Here is a 21,995-nt window from a genome sequence, read left to right on the forward strand (position 1 = left end):
CCAAGCTTCGAAGAGCGAAGTGATGGGGGACAAGTGGAGACGGGGTGCACCCTGTGACCTGCCTCGTTGCTCTTCACCGCCCTCAAAACCCCATGTTTCATAGGTCTTCACATTTCGCTGAACATTTAGTGTAATGGTGATGAAGTTGGAAGAAGGCGGCATCTACGTAGGCATCTGGACTAACCACGGCACTTTGGAGGCTGGTTCTTTAGAGAACACATTCCAAGGTTTGAGCTCCCTTATGCCCCAAGTAGACAGAACAAGTTGAACTCACGGAAGGGGACTTAGATGAGAGTCAAGAGGCCAGGACTTTAGCCCCAGTTACGCCAGTGACTCAGTTTCCCCCAATGTAGTTGCTGGGGTTGAGGATAAATTGTTGGTAAAGATAGTGATTTTCACGATCCTGTGAAAGGATTATCTTGGAGTTAGGGAGCACTCAGTCACCGAGTCCTCCCTGGAGGCTGGAGGGCAGCTTACTGGGAATGTCATAAAGGGGATTTGAGCATCAGAGGGAAAGGCGGCTAAGAGACCTACAATATCCTCATCATAATGAGTTTCAACTGGCCTTCGCTTTCCAGCTCCATCTACAAATAAAAAGTCTGTATTACGTCTTGTTGGAAAGAAGAGCAGGAAGGCACTGAAGCTACCTCCGTGCACTATTTGTTTCCTTATTCAAAACTGCAGAATTGAGCAGTGCTGGGGTGGAAAGAACACTGACAGGCCTCCAGTCCCACCTGCTCGTGTGAGGCGCTCTGTGGAGCTCCGGAGCTGCGGGGAGAGAGGACTCCCAAGTCCGAGGGGGCCAGGGCTTTTGTGACGTGCCCTGCAGTCTCCCGGAGAGATGGCTGTGCTTATCTGGCCTCCAAACAAGCCCTTCCAGGGACCGGGGACAACTCCCAGGCAGTGCTTCGTGACTGGGTAGGTGTGATCGCTCAGGAATTCTCTCGGAGGACTGGAAATCTGACTCCCTGGGGCCTTCACCCACTGACCCAAGGTCTAGAGTAGGTGTTTTTGAAGTTCCCTGATGACAAGTATCGCCTGGGAGGCTGTTGAAATTCAACCCAACGCCAACCCACGTGAAACAGATCCCCAACCCTTCCTGGAGATTTGCATTCAACGGGGCTGAGACGGGCTTGGAAAAGTTGTTTTAAATAGCCATGCTTACTCCCACCGGGCATAGGAAATCAGGGAGGAGGCATTTGGATACAAAGAGTGATTCCTTTGACTCAAGAGAAAAACCCATCACTGAAAGTGGCCGGATAGGCTGGCTTTGATATTTGCCATATGAGCTGGTAGGTGATATATTTTTTTCATCTGAACTTAAATATAAGATGTATCGCTATACGTTTCTTAGAATCATTTTAAAATGCCCATGTCTCTGATTGAGGAAGATAAGTGAGGCTGTTTTAAGGCAGATAAAACTGAACAAAGGATTAAAAAAATAAAATATTAAAATATAAAAAATAACCCACTAATATAGTTGTGATTAATAGTAACAAAATTAAAGTCAATGTCCAATATCAAGGTTAGTGGATTAACTTTAATTTTAAATATGTTTGTCAAAACCTAGGAAGAACTGCAAAGATACTCATGTCCTTCAATCTAATACTTTTTCTCTCCTAGAATTTTAGAGTAAGTAAATCATTTGATAGAAGATAGAGGCTTATGCACAAAGATGCTCATAGAGGCATTATTTATAATTTCAATGAAATTTTGAACAAATTCAATGTCCAACAATAGGGTATTAAGTAAATTGAAATATAATCATGAATGAAATATTATACAGCTATTAAAATGATTAGAAAATCTATATATCAACATACACAAATGCTTATGACATTCAATGTAGGTTAGCTGAATAAAAATTTGGTCCATTTATACTTTTTTTGGTATGTGGATAAGTAGTAGAAGAGAACATGGAAAAAGCACACTTTAGTTAAATAATTATTTGCTTAATAAATATGGATATTTAAAATAGTGTCATTAATGCAATATTGTGACAATAAAGCAGATGGAAAATTCCATTTAGAAGAAATAGAGGGTCAGGCCTTTAGTAGATTTCCGCTGAAGCCAAGGAGCCTAAGATCTCTGAGGTGTTGAGGAAGGGCCCTTAGGGCGAGCTGGTTCAACCTCCGTGGCATCATAAGGATGTTTATTTTAGAAACCCAGACACGTCATCTCTGCTCTCTCCTTGACTTCTGTAACTGGTAAGCAACCCAAGAAGTTTTCCTCAAAGTTCGTGCCTACCATTGGGAGAGATCCAGCATGGGGGGTGGTGGGGAGAGGCAGATGCTCAAAAGCGCAACTAGGAAAGCCAGACTTCCCATCCCAAATTTTGTTTTTTTCCGACCAAAATTCTTTTGTTCAGAACAGATTGGCACCAACTCCTCAAAATTTGCATCATGGAACAAAGATTCATGTTTGAGTAAAACAATGAGAATAGCACAGCTTGTGTCTCAAAGGTTCCTCCTGCCCCCACCACCACCCACTCAGATTCTCTATTTCTAATCTGCTGGGGGCAGAGAAGGCCGCCGAGTGGATTCAGAGTAATTTCCTGAGCCTCTGGAACAAAGGACAGGCCCCAGGGCCAGGACTTCTAGAGACGCGATCTGGGGCCAGGGCAGGGGCCTTAGATTTCCTCATTTCTGGGTTAGAGACCACGCTCCTGAGCATTAAATTTACCAGGTTAGAGCCTGGATAAACGTGATAGTACTGATTATTTTGGAATGAGCTGGACTTTTGTAGAAATGGCACATATTTTACAGTCAGAAGCCTGTATTCAGTCTTGGCTCTGCCTCTCCTTAGTCATGGAATTTTGGGAAATCACCTCCCCTTTCTGGGCCTCAGGTTCCTTACTTATGAAATGAGAAAATCATCCCTGTCTTGTAGAAGTGAGAGTTATTGTAAAGAGCATTTAAATAATAAATCGGGAACACTGATGACTGCAAAGTATTATGCAGGCTAATTATTTTAATAATTACTAATGGTAATAGTGACATTGCAACTCTGAATCTCATTCTGGCGTCTTAAGTATTGATTCCCAGAGGCTTGTAAATATTGAAGGGGTGATTTACAGGCTGCCGTCTTTTGAGATTGTAGTATAAGTTAAGTTTTTTTTTCCTTTGATGCTGGGGGAACGGGGGCAGGTGGGGTGGAAAGCCAGGCAGTCAAAACGTCTAAGGAAGACACCTGCCCCGAGAAAGCCTGTCAGATACCTTAGTCCTGGCTCATTTTAAATCCATGCATCATACGCAAAGAGGAATTTGCAGGCCATTGTTTTAAATGATAGGAAGGAACCTTGAAATCTCTTGCAAGAATGATGAATTGGAGGCATCCGAGATGACTCTGATGGGGAGCTGACCATGCGAGGGGCTGCCCATTGGCCAGTGACGCTGAAGCAGGTCCACCCAGGACCAAGAGGGATACATGGTAACCAAGAAGGTGGGACACCTTCTGCGTGATCCCTCTCTGCACTATTTGTGCCCCCTCCTTCCTTTCTTCCCTTCCCAGGTCTGAATCTCAAGGCCAGGGACCCGAAACCCAGAGGATGGGAATCTGCAGTTCAGTGCTCCCTCCGTCCCTTTTATCCCGCCCTCCAGCTTCACAGTTCTAGTGATGATATGTAACGCGTATTTCAAGACATTCTTTACTACCCAAATGGTACAGTAATTCAGTTCTTTTTTTAAAAGAGCTAAACGAGACAGATGTGATAGATGAAAAGGGCGAGTCTCCTTTCCCCACTCCTCCTCCCCCCAGAGGAAGTGTGGCTACACTCTTCTCCCCTCTTGATATATTTACTCACATACACATGTTAACCATGTATCATTCCTGCTGCTTGCTTTTTTCACTAAGTCATCTATTTTGGAGATCTTCGTATTGCCACATCTCTAATGCACTCTGCTTTTTGAGGAACGGATATACTATAATTTACTGAACTGTTTTCCTCCCTATTAATAGTAAATTAAGTTTTTAATTTATTGCTTCTGCACGCAGCACTGTGATAGCGTTCATGGATCCATGTCCATAAACTTGTGCGTTGAGTTGTACGGGGCACACAAACACATGTTTCTTTGGGAAGAGTTCTAGGAGTGGAGCAGCTGGGTCAGCTGATATGTGCATTTGACATTTTGATGGATGTTCTCAAATGGCCTTCACCAATTGGCTTCACCAGTTTACACACATAGCGGTATGAGAATGTCTGTTTCTCCACATTTTGCCAACACTTGGTACCTATCTTTTTACTTTTTGTCAAATTATTCTCTTTCCTCTACTAATGCAGCTTTGCATGATTGTTAATTATGTGTGAAGTCTTAATTTTCTGAGAATTACCTGTTTATTTCCTTTATGAATTTTTACAGTTGAGTTGTCTTTTTCTTTTTTGCTTTGTTGGGAACTCCCTGTGTTCTGAATATTAACCCTTTACCTGTTAAGTGTGTTGAAAATATTTTCTTCCAGACTTTTTAACCTGGCTTATGTTTTAACCTGGCTTATGGTGTTAACTTAGAGAATTTTGTAACTTTTATAAACTTAAATCTAGGCAATTTTTATAGTTTCTAGATTTTGTCTGTTGCTTAGGAAGCCCTTGCCATCCTAAATTCATAAAAATATTCACCTATTTTCTTCTCATATTTTTAGGATATTGACCTTTAACTCATTTTCTGTGGGGGGATGGTGCGAGTCAGGAATCTAATTTAATTTTTCCCCCAAATGAATAGTTAGTTGGTCCAATCTCACTTGTGGATTAGTCCATTGTTTCTCTACTAATTTGAACTATCGCCTTTATTGTATACTTAATTTTTATATAGACTCGGGTTTGTTTCTAGCTTTGTTATTCTCTTCCATTGACCTATTTGTCAATATCTCCACCAATACTGGGCCATATTAACACTATAGCTTACAGTGTGTTTTGACGCATGGTGGGATAAGACCTGAATAAAAAGTGCTGTTGAATTTCGACTGGAATTGCATTGATGGATAAATGTGGGGAAAATCAGTGTATTTTCAATATGTCTTCCCAATCAGGTTTATCACTTTATTTATATTTTCATGTTATTTTATCTTCAAGTAGATCCTGCACGTTTAAAAATTATGTTTGTTTTCTAGGACTTTTATGTTTTTTGTTATAAGTTGAATATTTTAAAAGTTATTATTTAATTAATACTAATATATGGGAAAGCTATTGGATTAAATATGTGATGTGTCTATCCATCGTTTTGAACTTTCTTGTTAGTCTAATAGTTTTCAGTTGATTCCCTTGGGTTTTTTTAGGTGGGCAATCATATTATCTGCAAAAAGTGAATTTTTTTTCTTTTCCAAGCTTTATGTCTGTTTTCCTCATCTTTTGACCTCCAGGGCAATAATGACTAGTATCAACGATAGCGGTCAATTTTGTCTTGCACTTACCTTTAGTGGAAATGCTTCTAAAATCTCACCATGAGGTGTTTAATTGCTGATGATTTCTGATAGATACCTTTTTTTGTGACGAAGATTGGCCCTGAGCTAACACCTATTGCTGATCCTCCTCTTTTTGCTTGAGGAAGACTGGCCCTCTGGCAACCTCCCTCTATTTTGCATGTGGATCACTGCCATAGCATAGCTTGATGAGTGGTGTGTAGGTTGGTGCCCAGGATCTGAACCTGCAAACCCGGGCCACCAAAGCAGAGCATACTGAACTTAACCACTACGCCACCAGACCAGCCCCTAGATATCTGTTTTTATGTTGACGAGCTTGCATTCCATTCCTGACTTATTGAGATTTTGAAGTTAATTCTGAATGTTGAAGTTTTTGAATCCTTCTTGTATTTATTGAGATAATTAATACTCATCTCTGTGGGGAATTACAGGATGAATTTCTCTCATGTTGACTTGTCCTTTGCCCCTTGGATAAGCTCTCCTTGGAAAAAATGTATTCTTTTTTTTTTAAAGATTGGCACCTGAGCTAACATCTGTTGCCAATCTTCTTTCTTTTCCTTCTTCTTCTCCCCCAGTACATAGTTGTATATTCTAGTTGTGGGTCCTTCTGGCTCTGCTATGTGGGATGCCGCCTCAGCATGGCCTGACGAGCAGTGCCATGTCCTCGCCCAGGATCCAAACCAGTGAAACCCTGTGCGACCAAAGCAGAGCATACAACCCTAACCACTTGGCCATGGGGCCGGCCGCCAAAATGTATTCTTTAATATATTCTTGGATTTGATTTGTTAATATTTATAATTTAGGATGTTTGCATCGAATTTCCCGGTTGATAACTGGCCATACTTTCCAATGATTCTTACTCTTGTTCTCATCTCTGATTTTATTCCATTGTTAGCTATAATCTGTGGCCACTCCAGCTTTCTCATTCTCCTTCCAACACATCAAGCTTTGTCACACCTCAGAGCCGGCGCACTTACTGCTTCATCAGACTGGGATGCTTTCTTCAAGAGGTTTGTATGGTTGGGTGCTGAGTGCTTATTAACACTCAGTCACCTGGTCAAATATCCCCTCCTTATCTGAACTAGCCACCCGCTGTCATTCTCTACCCCTTTAGCCTGTTTTATGTTCTCCATAGCACTATTTCTATCAGAAAGTATATCATTTACTAATTTGTTTCCTTGTGTTTTATCTGTGTTCCCTACTAAGCTGTCACCCCACGAGAATGGGGCCATCGTCTGCCGGGTGCTGCTGCCCCTCACAGAGGAGATGCTCAGGAAAAGCTTATTGAATGGATGAGTGGTTTTGTTTTTTGATTGGTTTTTGCAGACAAGGGGCATGGGAGACAGAATTTGTTCCTTTAGCTTTGAAATATGTTTCAGCTTTGTCTTCTTCATGCTCGTTGGTTTGCACAGGATTCTCATATTTAAGTGCAGATCCCTGCAAGTGCACAATGAGGGTAATAAAGGCACCCATCTCCTGGAGTTTTTAAGGGCACTAAATGAGAAATATGCACAAGGTGCTTCTCACCGTGCCAGGCAGGTAGGTAGCTAGAGTTAGGGAAATTCTTGCTATATTGTTACTGACTCCCTCACACCACCTGAGGGGCCTCCCTGAGTCTCAGCTTCTCCTCACTGTCCAATGAGGACAGTGGTCGCTTTCCTGCTTATTTCACAGAGTGATATGAAGATCCAAAGAGAGCATGGAATTTGAAAGCAGTTAAATGTCATGTGAATATTGTGATTCTTTCCTGTTATGTCCAGGAAAGAGCCCCGTTAAAGGAACTTGGGAAGCAGTGTGCCCGTGGGAGGAGAGTGGACCTGGAGCTGGGCGGAGCTGGGCTCAAATCCTGACTCTGTTGTTTATCAGCTGTGTGACTTTGGGCAAATTACAAGCCCCTCTGATCTGTACCTTCATTGTTATTGCTGTCCATTCTGTAAAATAGGTGAAAATAACACCTACTGCATGAGGTTACTCTGGGAATTAGATGAAAGTGAATACATAAAAAAACCCAGTTTAGCATTTTTCACAGAAGTGGATATTTAATAAATGATATCTATTAATATTATATTTGTCTATGAAAGGATTGGCAAGCCATGGTTTAGAACATTCTCTTTCCAATTTCCCATCATCAAAATAATCACACTTCGCACATCCTTACTGGCAGATTTCACAGCTAGTGAATTCAGGAAAAGTTATTTATCTGAATAACAAATTCTTTGCCCAATTCCCTGAAGGGCACATTCAAGCAGCGGTTGTTACAGATCGGCAGTGTGGGGTGGATTGAGGAAGGCATGGTGGCGATGCTCATCAAGCCAACATGTGTGGGCATTTGCTGTGTTCCAGACACTGTGCCAAGAGCTTTATAAGCACTCTCTCATTCATCCTCATCTTACTGATAAGAAAGCAGAGGCCAAGAGAGGCTAGATGACTTGCCCAAGGCCACACAGCTATCAGAGGCAGAGTCCAGATCTGAGCCGGCAGTCTGACTTCGTAATCTTTGTTCCCTATTAGAATGGAGCAGAGGAATTTGGGCATAGCTGCTCTCCTAGCAGCTTACAGAACAAAGAGCCCCAGGCCTCCAGCGTGTCACTTTTCATGGGTATAATAAATAAAAGTATAGTAAATACTTTTCATGCTCACAGTATGTGCTTGGCTAACACTCTTTTGAAAGAATGAAGAATCAACAAATAAATGCAGAACAAATGTAATCTTCCTCTGGAGACCCCTGTAAACAAGACCGTAAGAGTATGCTGTAAGACTGTGTGCTCATAAGGGTATACGACTCTAAGAATATGCTGTGAACAAGACTGTAAGAGATCACAAAGAGAACCGTATCATTCACTTTTAGTCCAGAACTGTAGGTAATGCTCAATCTTAGCATTGATTCTTGGCATCTATTTCCAAGATAGATGGAATTAATTCTATTAACATACGTGGCAGGCTTGCTAGCTGCTCACTGAACCTAGACTGTGTTTCCCAGCTTCTTCCCCAGTGAAGTGTGCTGTGAAATGGATTCTTGCCAATGAACTGTGAGTGGAATTGACGAGTGTCCCTTTCTGGCTGTGGTGGTTAAGGAGCAGGTGTGCGCCTTCTTGCTCCTTTCATTTTCTCCATCTGCTGGCTGAATGCAGGGACCCTGAAGCCCTAGAGGATGAGGACGGAGCCACAATATGGAAGGAGCCTGGGTCGCTGGAAGACTGCCCACCGACCGGCAGCACCTGTGGTGGAAGTTCACATGCACGACGAAACTTTTATGGTGTTGGGCCCTGAAAGTTGGGGATTTGTTATGGTTCTTAAGATAACTTGGCTCAAAACTTCAATTCCTTCTGAATTATCTAAACTCCTTTGTAAAGGTTTAGCCACCTATATTGGCTCACTTTGTTGTTAATAACTTACGAAAGTATAATTAATAAAATGCAGAGGCATAGAAGGATGCCCTAGAAGTTTCTTCTCCCTCTCTACTCAGAAGTGGTCAGGATAATTTACAAAGCAGTTTTACACTGTCATTTAACCATCATCCCTTAGCGGGGTATTTATTGTTATGCAGAGGAGAAGATTAAAGTTCACTTGAGGGATTTCCTCCAGGTCACCCAGCTGGTAGTTAAGATGCAGTGTGGGGACTCAGCAAGTTTCTCTGCCCTGTAAATGTGAAGTTCTATGTGGATAAGTTCCCGTTCTGTAAATACAGTGTCCAAATCCAAATGGGTCTGCCAAGTGCCTTGTCCCTCCCTTCGTTGTCTCTGCCAGAACTTCTTTGGGATGTAGTGCCCAAAGCTTGTGATTAAAAACAGCTGCAGAAACAAGAGGAAAACTTCTAAAAATAAGTAGCACCTTGGAGCACAATGTGCATGGACTTTTAGGAGGTGGACTTAGAGTGGCCACAGGGAGAGTTCTGGCTCTCCACACGAACGGCATCTCTTTCTGTTGTCAGCTATTTCCGGGATGCTGTGCGAACTTGATCTCAGAACCAGCAGCAGAAACACTGGACTCGTCTGTCCACTAAGAAATGAGAAGACTTCCTTCAGGAGTTCGAACTGCTTCTAAGGTAGAGCTGAACTAGCCCATGTAGATTATGTTATTCAATTATATAGTCGGTTCAAAAGTATTTAATGAAATAGGAAAATGCTCACCAAGAAATATCAGGTGATACAAAATATTATGATCAAAATTTGTTAATTTTTTTTTTTGAGGAAGATTAGCCCTAAGCTAACATCTGTGCCCATCTTCCTCTGTTTTATATGTGGGACACTGCCACAGCGTGACTAGATGAGCCGTGCGTAGGTCCACACCTGGGATCCAAACCCACAAACTCTGGGCCACTAAAGCGGAGAGCACGAACTTAACTGCTATGCCACTGGGCCAGCCCCCAAATTTGTTAAAATTTTTTTTTTTTTTTGAGGAAGTTTAGCCCTGAGCTAACTACTGCTAGTCATCCTCTTTTTGCTGAGGAAGCCTGGCCCTGAGCTAACATCCGTGCCCATCTTCCTCCACTTTATATGCGGGACGCCTACCACAGCATGGCATGCCACGAGGTGACGTCTCCGAACCTGGGATTTGAACCGGCGAACCCCTGGCTTCGGAGAAGCGGAATGTGCAAACTTAACTGCTGTGCCACCAGGCTGGCCCCTGTTAAAAATGTTAAATAGTCACACACACGCTTGGCAAAAAGATTGAAAGACAATACACCTCATTGTAGCAGGAGTTATTTCTGGATGATGAGAGATCAGAGTTGGAATTCATTTATTTTTAATTTTTATAAAATGAACATGCACTATTCTTATAATCAGGAAAAAATGGTAAGAAAGAGGTAGAGGTTGGTTTTTCTTGAATGGGTTTAATTTTAAGGTTTTTCCTCATTTTCAAATTACAGCTTTGTCAGGAGATAAAAGAAAAGTAAGTGAGCTCCAGAAATTTTGCCACAAATAATAAATTGCTATTCATATTATAAATCACATATAAGTTATTAGATTAAAATTTAAAGCTACCATAACAGGTTATTCATGTAACACTCTGCTTCAAGCTTTTTGATTTATTCTGAATTGCTAGTCCGCTTCACAGAGTTTAGATCACATAAGTTGTTACATTTTGTTGATGATGTTTTGGTTTGGTTTAGTTTTCCTAAAAAAATTATAGGAATAAACAAATTCAACCCTCCATAGCTAAAATTAAAAAGCAAACTGGATGACAAAACGTATTTATATAAATTTGACAGAAAGTTAAGAGTTACATTTTCTGAAGAGCATTTTAAAAGTGTTGTTTATAAGAAAACAATCAAATCCCTAAGAGGTAAGTGAACAAAGGCCATCAGCATATTTTGCTCAATAAAAATGTAACTAATGGATTAACAAATGGATGTTAATCCTGACTAGCAATCAAAGCACGCAGTGTAAACAGCTGTGATACACCCCAAACGCCGACAGCTACAGTAGTGAAACTGGTCCACTTCTCAGCCTCCCTGGAACCGTCCTGGTGATGCCCATCGAGAGCCATGACCTCCTCGACCTTTCTTCCGGTGTCTCAATGATGGAAATCTGCTGGGCAGATAACTCAGCAGAAACAAAAGTCTAAATGAAAACAAAACTTAATTCCGGTATTTTCTCTAAGTGTAAGGGGAAAATGTTTCAAACAACCCAACGATCCACTGAAGAGGAATGGAAGTAAATGCTAGTACCCAACTTAATGGAATAGAAGGTAATGGTTTACTGACAATTATAAGGACCACACAGAACTACGGGAAATATTTATTATGCAGTAGTAAGTGGAAAGGAACATACAATTATATTTTTGCTATGACTGCTATTATTTCAGTGTCAAATTAGATGTGCTTATGATCAGGAATGGAAAAGAGGAAAAAAATGAAAGCATTGCATCTTGGTGAGGTGATGAGTAATCTTTCCCCTTTCTCAAACATCTAAAAATATATTGTTTTGAGTGAGCATTTTAATGAAACAAAAGATTTGCATTTCTACTCATCTCCATAAATAAAGAAAAAGCTTCTAAACGTGTGACCCTGTGAAATTTGAGTTGATTTAATTCTGATTTAGAAACAAAAAGTCGTTAAAACCCACTACAATTGGTTAATTAACAAATATTTATTGAGCTTTATATTTGTTCTGTATGTCTGCTGTAACAAATTACCACAAACTCAATGGCTTAAAACAACATAAATTTATCATCCTGGCGTTCTGCAAGTCAGAAGGGAGGTACTGGTCTTGCTGGGCTAACAAGGTTTCGGCAGGGCCGTGTTCTTTCTGGGCTCTTGGGAAAGGCTCCGTTTTCTTGCCTTTTTCAGTTTTGAGAGGCTGCCTGCATATCTTGGCTTACAGCCCCTTCCTCCATTTTCGAAGGCAGCCACGCAGGGTGAGTCCTTCTCACATCCCATCACTCTGACCCTCTCTTCTGCCTCTTCTTCCATGTTTGAGGACTCGTGTGATTAGATTGGACCCACGGGACAATCTCCCTACCTCAAGGCCAGCTGATTAGCAACCTTATTTTCGTCTGGAACCCCAATTCCTTTTTGCCAAGTAAGGTAATCCATGAATAATTATTCTACCAACAACAAGCTCCTACTCTGTGCTAGATGTGGTGCCGGGAGATGCTGGGGAAGAGCGGGGATGGGTCCAAAAATGAAGTTAATGGTCGGAAGCTGAGATGAGCCATGTAGGGAATACCTGCAACACAACATGGATGGTGACTGGGGTCACGATAAATTAACGTGCACAGACTTGGAGAGGACCTTCGTTCCTTTAGGCTGGGAGACTCAAGGGAGGTTCCTGGTGCACTGGCATTTGGACTGAGCCTTAAAGGGTGAGCAGGATTTGGATAGAAGAAGACGGCAGAGGAAGCTAATGATATTTCAAGTAATAGGTTTTAAATGAAAGCCAGGGAAATAGCCATTTTTGTAAGAAAGAAATGGCCGGATATTGACTTTTAAATTCAACCTCATGCATCAAAGCAAAAGGCATAGGGGCAAAAGACAGCAAGACTTGTCACAGGAAAAATTCAGAAAGTCTTTCTACTCCTTTCTAACTGGGTCAGAACGTCTTGTTTGTTTTATCCATGGTTCATACTCTTACTTTTTTCTTTTCACAGCCTCCAAAGTGCCAGTTATCAAAGTGTCAATTCTATTCCAAGAAAAGTAGTCTCTTAGCAATTTTTAATTTTTATTATTTTTATTTTTAATTTTTTTTGTGAGGACGACTGGCCCTGACGTAACATCTATTGCCAATCCTCCTCTTTTTGCTTGAGGTAGATTGTCCCTAAGATAACATCTGTGCCAATCTTCCTCTATTTTGTATGTGGGATGCCACCACAGCATGGCTTGAAAATTGATGTGTAGGTCCACACTGGGGACCCAAAGCCATGAACCCCAGGCCACTGAAGTGGAGCATGGGAACTTAACCACAATGCCACAGGGCTGGCCCCTTAGCCATTTTTTAATGGCTTTTAGAGCTTTATGTTTTGAGTAGAACAAATTCTGCTGTTTTGATTGGACCAGATAGAGCTGAAGGCTGCCTAACAGAGAACCTCCTGCTGGATGCCAATCGTCCTGCCTTATAAGATTGTACGTGATTAGGGCGGTTGAACAAGAGAGACCAAGAGAAAGCAGAAACTCTACGGGAGAGGGAATGAGAGAGAGAGAGGCCAGGCAGGCACCGCCTCAGAGCTGCTGTTGCGTGCGCCCAACAAGCGCCCGTTATTGAAGGTTTCCCGAGCATATGTCTGCCTTCTTAAAATCAACGAAAACAGTGTTTGGCACGTTTTAAGGAGGAATCATGAGGCCTCACCAAACCTCTGAGTCTGTCGTGCATGCAGGTTATTTTGCTTATTAAGATTTTCATACTGACTTTGATTATTCACGAGCTGGAAACAGTCCTCCTGGTAGCCAAGTGCCTCTCTTTTGCACCATCACACACAGCTCCTATTTACTGATGTTCAGGTAACTTCCCACTTTTTTCTCCCAAGTCCCAGATAGACTCTGTATTATATCACAGTGTATCACTTTACTGGATTCACAAGGGCCAGGATGCTTCTGAGCCCCTATGTCCAAAATCAGAGAAAATAACACCTGGTGGTTGGTGTTGCCATGGACTCTGCCTCAATAACCAACTTTCAATGGAAAAAATGGAAAGAAACGGGTAAAAGGAATTATAATTATTTGCATTCAAATGTGTGGAGTTTTATCCCCTATAAAAATAGAACTCTATTAACACTCAAAGCAGAGGTGGAGTCATGAGGGCTGCTGAGCTGCAAGGCAGGCAAACCCCTAAAGAAAGAAAATAGTAGATTAGTTAATAAATTAATTCAGGAAAGAAAAAAAAGGTGTCTAAATGAAAGAAGACACCTTCGAATGGTATTATTAGTAATTACTATTATAAGATGGAATAAAATGGAAGCAGAGAGGAAAGACAGAGAAAAGAAAGGGCTCACAAAGCATTTCTCAGAAATTTAGAAACAGGAAGATTTTTAAATCAACCCTTTTTTATAATCACAAACTTCAGGGAATTATAAAAAGGACATCAGAGACAGTAACCTGGAAACTGGAAATCATCACCAGCCAGTAGGAAGAAACAGGAAATAGGCTCACAGAGCAGACGGTAAAGACAGTCAGAGCCAAGAAATGCTGTCGGTTGGGCTTTAAAACAAGAGAAGGCCTTGAGGACTGGCATAGGAGGAAGGTCTCCATGGGACAGGCAAATCTGAAGGAGGTAAAGATGGAAATAAGAGGAAGAAAACAAAGAAAAATTCTCACATCAATACTGTTCTGAAAAAACTATCGCAGAAACAACTCAAGAATACCTGCAAGAAGAAACCCGAATAAGGGTGCACCTAGATAATGAACGGCCCCAAATTCTCAAAGTCCATGTGAAGGAAAAGATCTTAACAGCATACAGCAGAGGAAAAATGTCATCCTGCACGGCTCAATATAATGAAAATAGTACCTGGGCTGGCCCCGTGGCCGAGTGGTTAAGTTCGCGCGCTCCGCTGCAGGCGGCCCAGTCTTTCGTTGGTTCGAATCCTGGACGCAGACATGGCACTGCTCATCAAACCACGCTGAGGCAGCGTCCCACATGCCACAACTAGAAGGACCCACAACAAAAAATATACAACTATGTACTGAGGGGCTTTGGGGAGAAAAAGGAAAAAAATAATAAAATCTTAAAAAAAAAAAGTACCATATTTAGCAACAGCCACTCCAGGAAACAGCAAAATGTATAGTCCTTGAGTTTAACACAACATCCAAAATACGCGCCCAGTCCCAGGTCTGGTTTCCAGCCAAAGTGTGCATTGAAGGGGAGAGAAGGTCTTTGCACAGCTAGAAAGTCCACAGAAATTGAGTGATCCTGGGGCTGAAAGAAAACATTCAGAGGTCAGAAAGATTTGTTACCCTCTTATCCCAGGTGGGTTAAGACACGGACTATGCTAGGTCAGGCGACCAACCATCCCAGTTTGGCTGGGACAGAGGGGTTTCCTCGGATGGGAGACTTTCCACGCTGAAGTCGAGAGAGCCCTGAGCAAACAGGGACGGTCGCTCACCCCAGCACTAGTTTCGTCCACGTGAGAGCTCGGGCGGCTCATTAGGCTCAGTGGTCAGCAAAATTAAGATAGAGAATTCTCTAAACTTTTCAGGTACTGCATTTTCAAATTTGTTACTTTCTTCTCTCTCCTGGGAAATGTTCCTAAAATATTCAACATTTGATTGTTCATTCACTCATCAAGTTAAATATTGATTTCAGGCTTTTCATGCCTTGGGCTGGGCATGTGGTTACAAAGGAAAACAAGCCCTTTGTGGGGCTTAGAGGTGAAGTGAGAGAGCAGGGTATGAAATAAACAAGCACAAATATGCGTATAACTGGAACTGTGCTAGATGGTAGGAAGGAAAAGAACAGGGTGACATGATTGACGTGGACAGAGAAGATGTAATTTAGACCTGGGGAGGGGAGTTGTGGTCAGAACATCCCTTCTGAGGAAGTGGCATGAAAGCAGAGACCTGAATGAGGAGAGGAGAGATGAACCAAATGAAGAGTCAGGCTGTGGTGGGGAAATGGGTGTCGGGGTAGAGAAGGAGGACAGAGGATAGTCCAGGCAGAGGGGCAGCAGGTGCAAAGGCCCTGAGGCAGGAAGGAGTCCAGTAAGTTAAAGGAGTTGAGGGAGGGCGAATGTCTCTCTTAAATTAAGGGGAAAGAGAAATGGCTTTATCCTTCAGCTGGAAGAGCCAGGAGTACTAGGAGAGTTGGTGGCAATAGTGGTCCAAACACCAAGCAGAGCTGGAGACAGAGAGAGAGAATGAGAGAGTGAGAGAGAGAGACCCAAGAGGCTAAGGCTAAAGGTCAGCGATGGATAGTGATCTCTTTCGCCTGAACTCTTCTTACAAGAGCATCTAAAGAAATCGATATAGCTGCCCTGGGGTCTCTCTGATGAACACACATTATAAAAGGCTTGGGAACACAGATGGAAACAGAAGCTCTGAAACAAAGGTGGAAAGAAGAGAATGACAGAGACTTACAAGAATGTGTCATGGAGGATAAAACTCTCCTTAATCTGAGATTGGCAAAAATGAAGAGAAAAGGGGCCGGCCCCGTGGCGGAGTGGTCAAGTTTGCGCGCTTCTCTTCGGCGGCCCAGGGTTTCACTGGTTTGGATCCTGGGCGCGGACGTGGCACCACTTGTTGTGCCACACTTGGGGTGGCGTCCCATATCCTACAGCTAGAAGGACCCACAACTAAAAATATACAACTATGTACTGGGGGGATTTGGGGAAAAGCAGGAAAAAAGAAAAAAGAAAAGATGGCAACAGTTGTTAGCTCAGGTGCCAATCTTTAAAAAAAATAAAAAAAAGAAGGGAAAAAATACGGAGGCTGTTTCTAGCTATGCTAAGTGCCAGAAGAACAGGGAGGTGTTAAAATAGGAGCACAGTTTGGTACCAGTGGACGGCTCATGTCCAGAAGACCCAGAAATGCCTGAATATTGCTTAATAGTCACCTTAAGAGGTCCCCAAAGATACATACCCAAGGGACTCTGGCACAGGAAAGCAACATACTCTTGCTGAGTTTTTTTTTTTTTTTTGAGGAAGATTAGCCCTGAGCTAACATCTGCTGCCAATCCTCCTCTTTTTGCTGAGGAAGACTGGCCCTGAGCTAACATCCGTGCCCACCTTCCTCTACTTTACACGTGGGACACCTGCCACAGCATGGCTTTTTGCCAAGCGGTGCCATGTCCACAGCCGGGATCCGAACCAGTGAACCCCCGACCGCCGAGAAGTGGAACGTGCGCACTTAACTGCTGTGCCAGCGGGCAGGCCCTGGGGTTTTTTTTTTTTTTTTTTAAGCACAAATATATCTATAACCTGTTAATTCCTCAGGATAAACCTGTAGGGAGGATTTCCCTATGCTTCTAAACTCCATGTTTGGGCCTACTGATATTGTAAGTAAAATCTATGTGAAGATGCTGAAAATGCGTTTGCAAGTTTTGAAGAGGAAACAAAAGTGGGGATCGTGGCGGGAATATTGGAGTCCAGATATTCGCAATCACGTTGACGGGGTGGAGTGGCTGACTGCCAGAGGAGGGAATTTAGCCCTGCTAGGAGCCCACCGCCCAGCCAGGAGGAGCCTCAGGGCTGATAAAGAAGGGCGAGAAGAGGCTTTTCTGTGGAAGAGGCCAGGCTCTGGCTAGTTGCAGGCTAGTTGCACGGGACCCAAGGGGCAGCCGAGATGGGCACGCAGACGTGGCATGACCTCTGTCTGGGAGACCGTTTCCACGCGGTCCTCTAGCCACTGCTCTTTTATCCAGGGGCTTGTGTGTGCCCTCTGGTGGCACAAGTCCAGGGACTGGGACACATGAGCTCTTAGAGGTTCTTGTCGTGTTCTCCTTTTCTTCCAGAAGATGGAACACAAGCTTCCATAAAACAGCAAGTAACTCTGTCTCTGTGGTTAACTGAATCTCTGGGTACCTGCATACGAGACAGCACACGGAAACGTTTAAAGGAAAGCCAAGCATATATCCGGAAAAATTTCAGAAATAGTTTTATACCTGAGGAAATCAATACATTGTGTGGATTTTAAAGTATAGTTCAAATGATGGTGTGACCTGAATTTTTATTTCAATTCTTGCCATAAAATTTCTACTAGGTTTTTGAATTTATATGCTTGAAAGAAATGCTAGAAGGTTTGATATGGCAAAACAGAATAAACAGAAACTCACACATGAAGTCGGGACCAGGGAAGAGGAGCTCAGCCAAACTGTCACCGTTGTTGAAGAGCAGACGGGTCAAACGGCGCTGATGTTAATAGAGCAGAGTGCAGAATTTGGCTTTAGAAAGATCTGGGTTTGAATCACACTCTGCCACTTAGTGTCTGGATTGGTGTTGTCATATGATAAGTGGGGTAGCGATACTTATTTTGAGAGGATTCAGTGAAATGATGTATGCAGAGTATTTAGCACGGGGCCAAGAAAATAATAAACACAAATTTATTATTATTGCTATTATGATTATTGTTATGATTATTGTTATCGTAGGATGCATGAAATCATGGTGAGAACCCTCACCATCAACTGATTAAAAAAATCGCTTTAATAATAGACCCAGGAAGAAACTAATCCATTAAACTCACAGGCCTGGTAAATATCCCAAGAAGCCAGCAAATTAAGTAGCATGTAGTGAAATCATCATTGTTAAGTCAAGAGAACATTTCAACATCGAGCCTCGATGTATGGATTGGATGTGTGTGTGTGTGTGTGTGTGTGTGTGTGTCCGGCCTCCCATTCATATGTTGAATCCTAACCCCCAATGTGATAGTACTGGGAGGTCATTGGAGAGGTTCCACCCTCCTGAAAGGGATTAATTCCCTTATAAGAAGAGATAGGATGGAGCTTGCTTCCTCCCTCTCTGCTCTCTGCCACAAGGGCATACAACAAGACAGGCACCTGCAGACCAGGAAGCTGCCTCTCACCAGGCACCAGATCTGCCGGCACCTCGATTGTGGCCTTCCCAGCCTCCGGAACTGTGAGAAGTGAATGTTTGTTGTTTAAGCCCCGGTCTATGGCAGTCTGTTACAGCAGCCTGAGCTGACTAGGACACTAAGACAATAGGCGTCTAAAAAATGAGAAGACAACAATATCAGCCCTGTTGCTTAGACGTGATAAATTTATGCAGGATTTAAGTATGTAAGAAATAGCAGTAGATAATATCACCTACTTGGAATATGCAAAGCTAAGACGTCTCTGCCAAAAGGCAGACAACGATGAGGTTTCAATGAAAAGAACAAATGGGATAAGATGACAACAGGGAGAGAGAAAAAGCTAATAATAGATTAAGAATTAACCACAAAAAGATGATGTTCACGTAAAAATAAGTTGAAAAATGCACACTATTTTCACAACCAGAGAAATTAAAATAATTTATTAAAAATATCTATAGCATCTAACATCCCCCATGCCAGCAGAAGACCGTCATAGAAGGACTGAAGAGATTACGCTCTTGAGAGACTTTCTTTTAGCAATTAAAAAGTAATAGTAATAAACACAAAAACAGTATAGCTGATAAGAATAGCAATCTCAAGCATGTGGAAATCGGTCAGAAAGGAACTCAAATGTATATATAAGATACAGGATGGCTCACATACCCATTTCTCAAGAAGTAGTTTTGCTGGGTAAGAATTGTGAATCCGGAAAATCAAGACAAATGTAAAACCAAGAAAATGGGTAACATTCGCAACAAGTTGAGTGGTGGTCTCTTTAGATATGCGGCTTAATAAATTGCAGGAGTTTTACTTTTTTGTTTGTTTTATTTTGTTCAGACAATACGGGACAATGATGTAGAAATCTAGAAGTAAAAACTACGTTGAGAGATTTATTCATCCTTCAAGCATGACCAGATTGTTCTTCCTAAATCAAACATCATTTTGGCCTTAAAGAAATCTGAAAGCTCTCCAGTGAGTGTGGAATAAAGTTGAAACTCTGTGGTTCACTGCTGAAGTCTCTGATGAGGAGCAGATGCTCAGAATCAGGCTGCCTGGACTGAAATCCAGGCTCCATCACTAATCGATACTAGCAGAGAGACCTGGAACCAGTCACTTCTTAATCCTTAGTTTATTCATCCATGACACGAGAATGACAGTGTCTCGTAGCACAGGGCCTGATGCATAGTGAACACACATAGAGTAAATGCCGGTATTATGTGGACCTCTCCCTGCATTTTTAGTCTTCTCTTCCGTGTACCCTTCTTCCAGAATAGCCATTCTCTGAAGACATCTCATCATCTCCCACCCCTGCGTCTTTAATCTGATGTTTTAAAAGGAAATCGAGGCTTGCTGAGGTCACAAAGAATAAGCAGCCAAACCTGGACTTGAACTCACCTTTGTTGGATATCAGATCCTTGCTTTACCCCACTTCTGCTCTCCATCTTCTACTCACTTCCACTTTGGTGGACAAATTTCTATCAGATAAGCCCCCTTCCAGGAAAAACTAGGGAAAAATATCTGTTTGAAGGTGAGGACGTGGATGAAGGGATTGATGAGCTACCAAGCAGCCCAGACTTGAAGGGTCCAGAGTCTTGAAAGAAGGAAAACTGAAAGAGAGGAGCCTGCCGTTCTGCATTGCTTTTTCTCCTGAAGCGCTAGCTGCCTCATAGGAGGAACTAAGCAAGTGGAAATCGATTCCACATTCATGGTGCAGAAGATTCAATATCACCACTTCCCTCCGAAGCAAATGTCGGCATAATCAAAATGTCAGCAGATGTGTGTGTGTCTGTGTGTGTGGAAATCAACACTCTGCTCCCAATTTTACATGGAGACACAGAGGGCCGGGAATACCTAAGGCAATCTTGAAGAACAAAGTTGGAAGACTTACGCTACCAGACAAAGCTATAGTCATTACAGGAGTGTAGCGTTGGGAGAGAGAGATAAAGCACCAGAGGTGTGGGGTAGAGAGTCCAGATGCAGACCTTAGTCATCAGGAAAATGGAAATTAAAATTATAAAGAGAGAATGCTACACACTCAGTAGATTGGCTATATCTGATAATATCACATGTTGGCGAGGATATGGAGCAACTGGAACTCTCCTACACTTCCGGGAGAAACGTAAATTGGAGGTTAAACGATTGAACTTACTGGTGTTCAAATATTTTGACCTGCAAAAACTGCAATTTCCTAAGGTTCAGACTAATACAACCATTTTGGAAAGCTGTCAGCAATTACTAAGGCTGACATGCACATAGCTCATGACCCAGTGGCAATTTCACTCTTTAGGTATAAATCCAACAGAAATGAGTACATGTGGGCACCATAAAACATGATCAGGAGCGTGCACAGCAGCATTATTTGTAATAGGCAAAAACCACTCGAATATCCATCATCAGGTGAATGGAAAAATAAATGGTGACGTATTTATTCACTAGAATACTCTTCAACAATGAAAATAAACAAACTATAGCTACAGATGACAGCATAGGTGAATAACACTCACAATATTGAGTGAAAGAAACCAGACACAAAAGAATGCGTATTGTATAAAGTTCAAAAACATGTCTATGTATAATCTATGGTGATACACGACAATGGTAGTTACCTCTGAGAAGGGGTATTAATGATAGAAATGGGCACAAGGGGGCGCGGATCTGGGGGGCTGGTAATGGTCTATTTCCTGATCTGGGTGGATGTGAAAATCCATCCAACTGTATACTTATGCTTTGTGTAGTTTTAAAATGCATTCATACTTAAATTAGTTCATATTATTTAATTAAAATCAGGAGTGATAGAGAGCCCTGGAATGTCAGGGGTGGGGAAGCGCTCCATTTATCGTCGTGCCATGTTAGGGCCCCCTGCTCCAGCTACGACGCCAAGGAGGGGTACGTGTGCGCAGGGGGCAGAAGGCGTGTGATTGAGTCTCCACTCTCTCGTCCTCTTCTCCCTCTACCAGCAACTGTCCTCACGGCTAAGAAGCGTTATCTCCTACTCTTATGCACATCCTGCCTTCTACCTGCTCGGTGGTTTGTGGTCAACACCATAAATGAGCCCTCTCAGGTTTGACTCTTTTCCTCTCCCTCAATAAACTTTGCTTTTGAAAATGAAATTCTTGGTTCTTATTGTTTTAAGATCCTAATTTGGCGGTTAAAGGTTGAACTGACATCTTTTTTCTCTTTGCATTCCAGCTTTAACAATCCTTATTCTCCTCAAGGCAATGACCCTCTGGCTGAAAAGGACAAATTTGATGTACAAGTGGGAAAAAAGAAAAGCACATCAAAATGCTTCAAAACGTTATCTTGACACATTAACCTTCATATTAATTCAATAACAAGCAACAGTAAAATAAATCTTTTATACAGCTGTTTTGGGATACCAAAAAGCCCTCATAAATAGGTGGCATTATGTAGTACGGTGACCAGAACAAGGAAGGCGCTCTGCCAGTTTTCCATTGTTCTGTGGCCGGGTTTTGGTTTCACATTGCACTCGGGTTATTTATAAGCCTGAGCTTGTTCAGGCGCAGACGAAGAACGGAGGGGTACTATATTGGTCTGTTTGGGCTCCAATAACAAAAATACCACTGACTGAGTGGCTTAAAGAACAAATATTTTATTTCCCAGAGCT

General features: G+C 42.2%; 1 long non-coding RNA gene across 1 annotated transcript; it reads right to left on the reverse strand.

Moving 5' to 3' along the window:
- Positions 1 to 14,436: 14,436 nt before the first annotated feature.
- Positions 14,437 to 15,061, reverse strand: LOC124238859 (uncharacterized). The gene is made up of 3 exons (XR_006888425.1): positions 14,950 to 15,061; positions 14,589 to 14,762; positions 14,437 to 14,492 (listed from the first exon to the last, which is right to left on the reverse strand). It is a non-coding gene; the product is annotated as an uncharacterized LOC124238859 (long non-coding RNA).
- Positions 15,062 to 21,995: the final 6,934 nt, after the last annotated feature.

Source organism: Equus quagga, chromosome 1 (assembly GCF_021613505.1).
Source record: "Equus quagga isolate Etosha38 chromosome 1, UCLA_HA_Equagga_1.0, whole genome shotgun sequence".
NCBI classification, from domain to species: Eukaryota; Metazoa; Chordata; class Mammalia; order Perissodactyla; family Equidae; genus Equus; species Equus quagga.